This window comes from Meleagris gallopavo, chromosome 1, assembly GCF_000146605.3.
Source record: "Meleagris gallopavo isolate NT-WF06-2002-E0010 breed Aviagen turkey brand Nicholas breeding stock chromosome 1, Turkey_5.1, whole genome shotgun sequence".
Taxonomy (NCBI): Eukaryota; Metazoa; Chordata; class Aves; order Galliformes; family Phasianidae; genus Meleagris; species Meleagris gallopavo.
In genome coordinates this window covers 168,927,582-168,935,644 of record NC_015011.2, presented here as the reverse complement: position 1 = coordinate 168,935,644, position 8,063 = coordinate 168,927,582, and positions in this window count along the sequence as shown.

Sequence of the window (8,063 nt, the reverse complement as noted above, 5' to 3'; positions counted from 1 at the left end):
CCTGCCGGCGGGAGGAGGCGGTAGTGGCAGCGGGAGGCAGGTGAGCTGTGCGCGGGGTGTCCGCTCCATGCCTCGCGTGGGGCCGGTGGCGGCGGGTGCCGTGGCGGCGCGCGGCCGGGAAGTCCATAAAAAGCGCTAGGAGATGCGGATCGGGTGCTGGAGGTGCTGCGGGGGTGGGGGCGGGCGGGCGTGCGGGTGGTGGAGCAGCAGCAGCAGCGTGAGTGCTGCTTGCTGAGACCGGTGATGTGCGTTGTCACATCTTCTCGGCCAAAAGTTTGGGGGATGTTCACAAAGGAAGGGCTCGGGGCGTCTCTGGCCGCGCTGAAGCGTTGTGTCGCTGCGTGGTGCCTGCATGGTGCCGGGGTCCCGCGTAGCACGGTCCCGGGAGCGCAGCCAAGGGTCGCGTTCGGGAGGCACGCTGCTGTGTGCTGCTGGAGCTGTGGGTGCTGCCACCCTTCCGGGGCGTTAAACACCATCTCCTTCATCTTAACTATGATGCAGGGTAACGAAGCAGTCTCTGTCAGTTGCAAGCTTATGTTTCCCTTCGGTGAGAAGGGGAAGGTAAATCTTCAAAGCTCAACGCGGTGGGTTCCGGTCTCCCTGCTCGCATAGACACTTCCACTTGAAAGGCTCCCCTGGGCTGGTAGCTGCCACCTGCTCGGGCTGCTCTTATTACCTTTCACTGCTCTTTGCTGCTTCTCTTCCTCTGCCTTCCCCCCCCGGTCCCTGTGGGGCCCCCGAGGGCAGTGCTGCTCTCAGTGCCCTGCCTCGGGGCAGCCCGCAGCACCTCCAGGAGGGACCTGCTGTGCTCCAGTGGGGAGAGCAACCCAGCAGGAGCCCTGGCGTTATCACTGCATTAAACTCTGAAGATACAGCAAGTGAAGCATTAGAAATATTTACCGATATTAAAGTATCAGCAGCAAAATAATTAAATGCTAAGTGTCGACGTCCAGGGTATAACTTTGCACTAGATGGCTGCGCTGGAGAAGGCATTTGGTAGCAGCTGAACTGGAGGTGACATGATGCATAAGTGCCTTGTTCTGATTTGCATGATTTCGTACAGGAATTGTTTTGTGCTCTTTATGCTCTGTGTAGAGGCTGTGGGTTTTATTGTTCCTTGCCCTCAGTTTGAAGCAGGGGTGTGGGCTTTTCTGCATCTCCTGCTACACAAACTCTCAGCCAGTCTGCTGTTTTCTGATGCAATTAAATATACCCGACTGCTTGTCTCTTTCCATCTCTGCAATCTGCTGTGGAGAGCAGCACAGCCCGTACTGTGGGAGAGTGGTAGCAGTGAGCTGCATGTACAAAGATGAGGATTAACTTTTCACTCTTTTACTTTATTTATCAGCAGAATAGAGTCATGTCTTGACATACAAAAGGGGGATTTTGTAGATGATCCTTAGAGCAATGCACTGTGAGATTGGACATCACTACCTGAGACTGGGAGTGCTGAGTAAAGCTCTGCAAGGCTGTATACCTGGGGCCAATTTTGAAGCAGTTCCTGATATGAGACTGGGTCTTGCTTCATTTCTTTCTTTAGGGATGGGAGTAGTTATTTGGCTACTGATATAGCAAATAGTAGGTAAAAGCTTGCTCCAATAGAGAAACCACTATTTACATTTTCAACAAAGTTTCTCCTATGGTGAAGGAAAAGTAAAGATAAAGTGCTGTCTGTTGTGATAGTGACCTATTAAGAAGGTGGCTTAAAACTTCTGTCCTACATCTCCACAGTGTGTATTTCTATGCAGACTATACTAGGATGTAGTAAGCAATACTATATATTTAGCAAGGTCCTGGAGAGAAGAACTAGCAGCACATCTATTGCAGTTCTCCACATCTGAGGCAGGGCAGGGGATTCAGCACCCAGTGAGAATAAAACTGCACACTGAATTGCAGGCTCTGTGGAGAGTCATACAGTGGTAGAAGTGGTAGCACAATATAGTAGAGTATGTTGTGGTTGGTTTAATAGTTGATTGAACACACTGGAGGAGAAAAAAAATCAAGGCATAATGATGAATATCTCAGTAATACGGTGAAAGGCCAGCAACAAGCAGTGCAAGAGGATGTGCCACCAGCTGGATGCTGAGGTTTGCTAAAAAGACTACTGAAGCACATTGTGCAAATGCTTTCCCAACAGAAGGACTGTTTTAGCTTGTTATTTATAGTTATTCTGTTCTTGCTGAAGTGCAATGTTAACTGACTGCAGAATGCTCAGTATTGTTGAAGTCCTAAGTAGCTGAAAGCAGCAAGCTACGGAGCTTGTTGTGTAATGGTTTAGTACTGAGTTTGGTATTGAAAATACAGAACTGTCAGAGTGGTGTATCTTCCGAAAAGTAATTCTGGTGAATTTTCATGTAACTTATTCCAATGCAATCCTGCTGTTGCTCAGTATGCCTTTGAAGCATTGCATTCCAGAAGCCTACTTACTTGTTCTGTCCGTTGCCGCTCCGTGGGTATTGTCAGCTTTTCTGGGTTTCCCAGTAGGAGCAATTAAAGATCTGTCCTGTCTTAGTTCACTGTGATACAGAACCAGGTTACCATTTTGCAGTCAGAAGGTAGACCTGAAAAATATTTGACTCCTGAAAAAGAGTCCTTGAGTGCAAAGGTGTGTGTGTGTGTGTGTGTGTGTGAAAGGCTTTAAGCAGTCACATTAGTATTTTCTTTAATGAACTGTTTATTATTCAGTTAGGTGGCTATAAAACTGGTTGTTAAACACACAGATTCACAGCTCCTCTGTGAGTGAGTCTTCACATGGCATGAAACTGTTTTCAGTGAAAAACCATGGCTGCTCTTGTGGGCTGATGTCTAAAGGTGTTTTGCAGTACAGAAAGTGGCCTCCATTTTATTCTAGTGGAGATACCCACATCAAAACTCTGCAAATGAGTTAATCCTCAGAAGCATCTGGTGCAGCAGCAGTTCCCAGGCTTTGCTATTTGTGGCATCACTTACTGATCAGTGATTTTTATGCAATCCTTAAAACCAGCAAAAGCATCAGCTGACAATTCCTTGGATTCCCCTCTCAGTGTGCAATTGTGACCCCTCAATTTATAAGAAGATAACTCAGGTTGCTGTTGCTTATGTGAGCTTTCGGGCTGTTCTGCCCAGAGGTAAACTTCTTTGGAACAACTCTTGCATGGGATGCAGAGCTGAAAGAAAGGCATTACTTGTGCTATTCCTTTGCACAGCTGTGAGTTTCACTTCATGGATGCAATCACCAAACACTTACAGGAGAATAACTTCCCCTTGAAATCATAGTTTAAAAAGTAAACAAAAGCATCCAAAACGCATGCTGGGCTAATTAGCTTCTCTATTAAGTTTCACTTTTTGAATGTTAACTGTTTGATGGCTCATTTTAAATGAGTTGGCTTCTGTGTTTATTATCCCTACGGGCTGCTCTAAGTTATGGCAAAGCACTAAGGCTGCCAAAGAGCACTCTGGCAGGCAAGGATAGCTTGAACAGAGATGCTCCAGCAGAGCTCCCTCTGGCATGTATTGTCTCTGCCAAGTTTTGCATGGGGAGCCTGGAATGCATCCCTTTGAGCCACCTGAGATTTGTCACTCCAAGGCAATCCTCATAATAATTCCCAAGCTTACATTACTGGAAAAATTCAGAGGGACTGAGTAACTCTTTAGCAGTGTAATTCTATGCTGCAGGGTACATTCTTGGTATTGAACAAGAATTAGATTGATGGGGAAATAAGACTTTGTATTAAATGTTTCAAAGTCTGATGTAATTTGTTCATGCCAGAATGCTAAAAGGAGTCATGATGTGCTGTGCACAGGGAAAGTTGGTAGGATGCTGGGCTCACAGAAGACATTCATGAGTAAATTGCATTTCAGTGTGCTCAGCAGAGCTGAGCTCTCATTGCATGTGTTCTTGTGTACCAGTCCACTGGGATCTGAGGTTCTCCTCTTGCCATTATGATGAAAGGTTGCTTAGCTGTTGGTGATAGGATAGAGGAGGGCTTTAACAAATGGGAACAGTACTAAAACAATCTCTGGAAATCTATCTGAGCCCTGGTGAGTTCAAACCCCTGCCTCCGCAGGCAGGGAATGTCACTGAATCCAGCAGCCAGTGAGTCGGGCAGGGTTGCTGTATCATGATCACAGTCTGAATGTACTGTTTGGATTTTAAGGCTATGAAGAGTGATACAAGTATGCAGTGTGGGCACTGAAATAGCACCCTTCTTTGAAGAGGGAACAAGTTGAAAGGCTAGGAGTACAGGAGATGAAATATCCATGAGAGAAGAGTGCTTCTCTATCTTTTTTTTTTCTTTTCCAGATCTTAGATACGCAGAATGTATTTAGTTATTTAAAGAGGTGGAAAACTCTTTAACATCTGAAAGCTGCAAGAGAAGTTTATAACTCAAAGTCACAGAATTATTTGAGTTGGAAGGAACTCTTAAAGGCCATGTGGTCCAACTCCCTGCAGTGAACTGGGACATGACAGCTTAATCACATTGCTCAGAGCCACATACAGCCTGACCTTGAGTGCCTCCAGGGATGGGGCATCCATCACCTCTCTGGGCAACCTGTGCCAGTAGCTCACCACCCTGATTGTGGAATAAATAAATAAAAATCCAGTCTAAATCTCCCCTCTTCTGGTTTGAAACCATTTTCCCTTGCCCTGTCACCACAGACCTTGCTGAAGGGTCTGGCCCATTCCTTCTAAAAGCACCCCTTTAGATATTGAAAGGCTGCTCTTAGGTCTCCCCAGAAAAAAATCAGACTTGAAGTGCTAATCTTGCATGGCAGCAACTTCATCAAATTACCAACTAGGACTTCTTGAAGAAGCTGCGTGAGCCCATGCCTGATAATGATACAACATGTACGAAGAGCTCTGAGTGGCTTACAGATGGGGCAGAAATGGTGGATCTTGCTAATGAATGTTTTCTTAAATAGCGTGATATAGATGCATGGTTATATAATGCAAATTTGTGTGCATTACTACTGGAATTTATTGTAATAACTTAAGAGGACTGCCAGATGTGCTTGTATTTTTGTTGATCAAAACCCAGGCGTTTGAGAGGCTCTCAGTCACCATCCGGTCAGTGCAAGGAAGCCCAGGTCCATTGCCTTTGTCCATGTGAGTCATCCTTTAATGTCAGACCCGACCAGACATGGGTGTTGAAGTGAAAGCCCTGAAGCTCAGGTCACAAGCTATTGAGCTCTGCCCTCCACTGAGGACCAGGTGGAAGGTGGGCAGATGTTGCTCTGTTTCACCTTTCTGGAGCTATATCTCGGGCGAAGAGGGAGATGAGTCACTGGCACTGAGCTGCAGTAGCATTAAGGTTAACCTGATTTGAGTGGAAACAACGCTGTGCCTGTCAAACGCAGAGCGTTCATTTTTAGCTGCTCAGCAGTTGGAGTATCAAATCTCTGAAAAGCTGCCTGGCTTGATTGTTCCCATTACATAACAGCAATGTCTTTGGGATTTGAGAAGAGCTGTGAGCGACGTGTCTCTTACATAAATCCCACAGCTGTGATCTGTGCTGACCCTGGGCAGCCAGGAATGGCTGACAGCAGCACTGAGCTCCTGGGGGGGCCAGGAGCAGTGGCCCTTCGCTCTGAGGGTTCCCCCAGATGCCTGCTGGGGTTGCAGGTTTTGTTTATACTAATGGAGTGCGAACGGGGGCTGAAGTAGAAATCATGCCTTTAAGGTTCTGTCTTTTCATTTATGAGTAGAGTGCATTCTCACTGCTTCCTTTTGTATCTTCTGAAACATCAGCCTTTAACATCATTTCCAGCTGGAAGCAGATAAGCTTGGGATTTTTTCATAGAATCATAGAATATCCTGAGTTGGAAGGGACCCACAAGGATGACCAAGTCCAACTCCTGTCTTCACACAGCACCACCCCAAATCCAATCTCTATGTTGAGAGCACTATCCCAGCACTCCTTGAGTCCGGCACTCGGGGCCATGCCCACAGCCCTGGCCAGGTTGTTCCATGCCCACAACCCTCTGGTGCAGACCCTTTCCCTCACCCCCAGCTGCCCGTCCTCTGAGGTAGCTCCATGCCGTTCCCTTGGGCCCTGTCGCTGTCACACAGAGCAGAGCTCAGCGCTGCCCCTCCGCTCCCTGTGAGGAGCTGCAGCTGCCATCAGGCCTCCCCTCAGTCTGCTCTGCTCCGGGCTGAGCACACCAGGGGCCTCAGCCGCTCCTCACACACCTTGCCCTCCTGACCCTTTTGCATCTTCTTAGCCCTCCTTTGGATGCGTTCTAATAGTTTGTCCTTCTTACACTGTGACCCCGAGGCTTGTTCAAAGGGTGCATGTGCTGGCTTCTCCATGGGAGAGCTGTGTTTTGACAGTGCTGACTGCCTCTGCTGTAATTAGGAGCATGTTAAGAATGATAGAACATAGAACAATGTTGTGGGATTGCTTAGGGGAAGAATCAAGGTAACTGTGCACAGAGACCTATCTAATGAAAACTGCAGGGAGATGGGGATGGCAGCTAATGAGCCTGAATGTGCAATTTAGCTGAGTTATTTGAAGAGAAGCAACCTGTCTTGCTGGGGTAAGGAGGGTGGGAGGGAAATAGAACATACTTAGAATTCATCCCAGAAGTATAGATTTCACTGTAACTAGTGCAAGTTTTGCTTTGAGTTCCTTAGGATTAGGGATTTTACCACACTGATGTGAAATGAATCAAGAATGGTAACTAGGAATTGCATGTGAATCAAATATTTAAAGACTACTAGTTTATTAAACGCTTCTTAACATCCCATCTTCATCTTCTAATATCTTCTAGGTTTTCATTCAATTTTTTTCTACTTAATATTTATCTCAAGGAAAAAAACTATCAAATGACTTCCCTTTTTTTTTCTTATGTTCTCCTTCCTCTTTCTTTCCTTCTTTTCCAGTCATATTGATCTCTTCTTTAGTTACTCTGCTTATTCGGCAGTCACATCCCTCTTATTATTTGTCTTTCTTCATTCTATAATCTCTCCTGCCTTTTTTCTCTCATAACACAAATACATATTACTTTTCTTTTGTGGTCTCATCTGTGTGCTTGGAAGTTCCTCTTCTAGTTTCATCTTTGATTCTTTTAGCTTGACTTGGGCACCTTTTACCCCTTGTGAAAGTGTATCCTGGGCTAAGGACTGTCTGTTTCCTTCTCAGACTCAGCCTGTCATCTTTGATACCATAATTACTACTCTGGCAATTTTCTCTTGACTTCTGAGAGCAGCTCCTGCTGTGTGGCTTCTGGATCTTCCTCACCTTTGTTTTCCCTTTTTCCCTTTCTGCTCTATCTGGGTGATATCATTGGAAACAAACTCAACTTAATTCCCATGGTGAGCAAAGCATCACCCTTATTTCATCAAAAGGTAGCATATGTTAAGATGCCATATAGCCACATAGCATGTGCCAAATAGTGCAGAACCCATTAAAAACAACAATCTCTGTGAATACATCAAAACCTGACTAGGCTAAATCTGTATTTCCCCCTTTAGCTTGAGTACTTAAACTTGACATAAGAGCACTGACTTTCTGTAAAGCTCCTTCAGAGGAAGAGGAACAGAAAATGTAGAGTTTGTTTCAAAGTTCTGTATTCTTTTCCCCATTTTTCAGAGTAGGTGTGTTCTTGGTTGCTTGATTTCAGTCACTTTTAACACGGACCAACCTATCTGTGAGTTAATGGCAGGAAACTGAGGCAGGAGCACAGTCAAAAGTGCAGGATGTTTAATCTTTAGCAGTGTTTACAAAAGATTTGGAGTTTGCCTTTGTTATCTACACTAATTCTGATGAGCCTTTTGTTCCTTTTTTTTTTTTTAAAAGGTTTCCACCCTGGGACTGTCTTCTAAGGCAAACTATCACCAATGGAAGTAAAATTTGTTTTTCCAGCATTCTGGGTAAGATTATCTTCTGTGTTGGTTTTATTTGTCTGATGTATTCATAAACGTTTGCCACCAAAGAACTCTTTGCAAGTTTTCTTTGATATTATTACATTAGTGCTATTCTGTCCAACAAAAAGAAAATACCCTCCTACGATTTTATAAACAATGCAGTTAAAGGTGACTTCAAAGCAAACTATGAGGCTTTTGCAGTGGGGGAATTATAAAA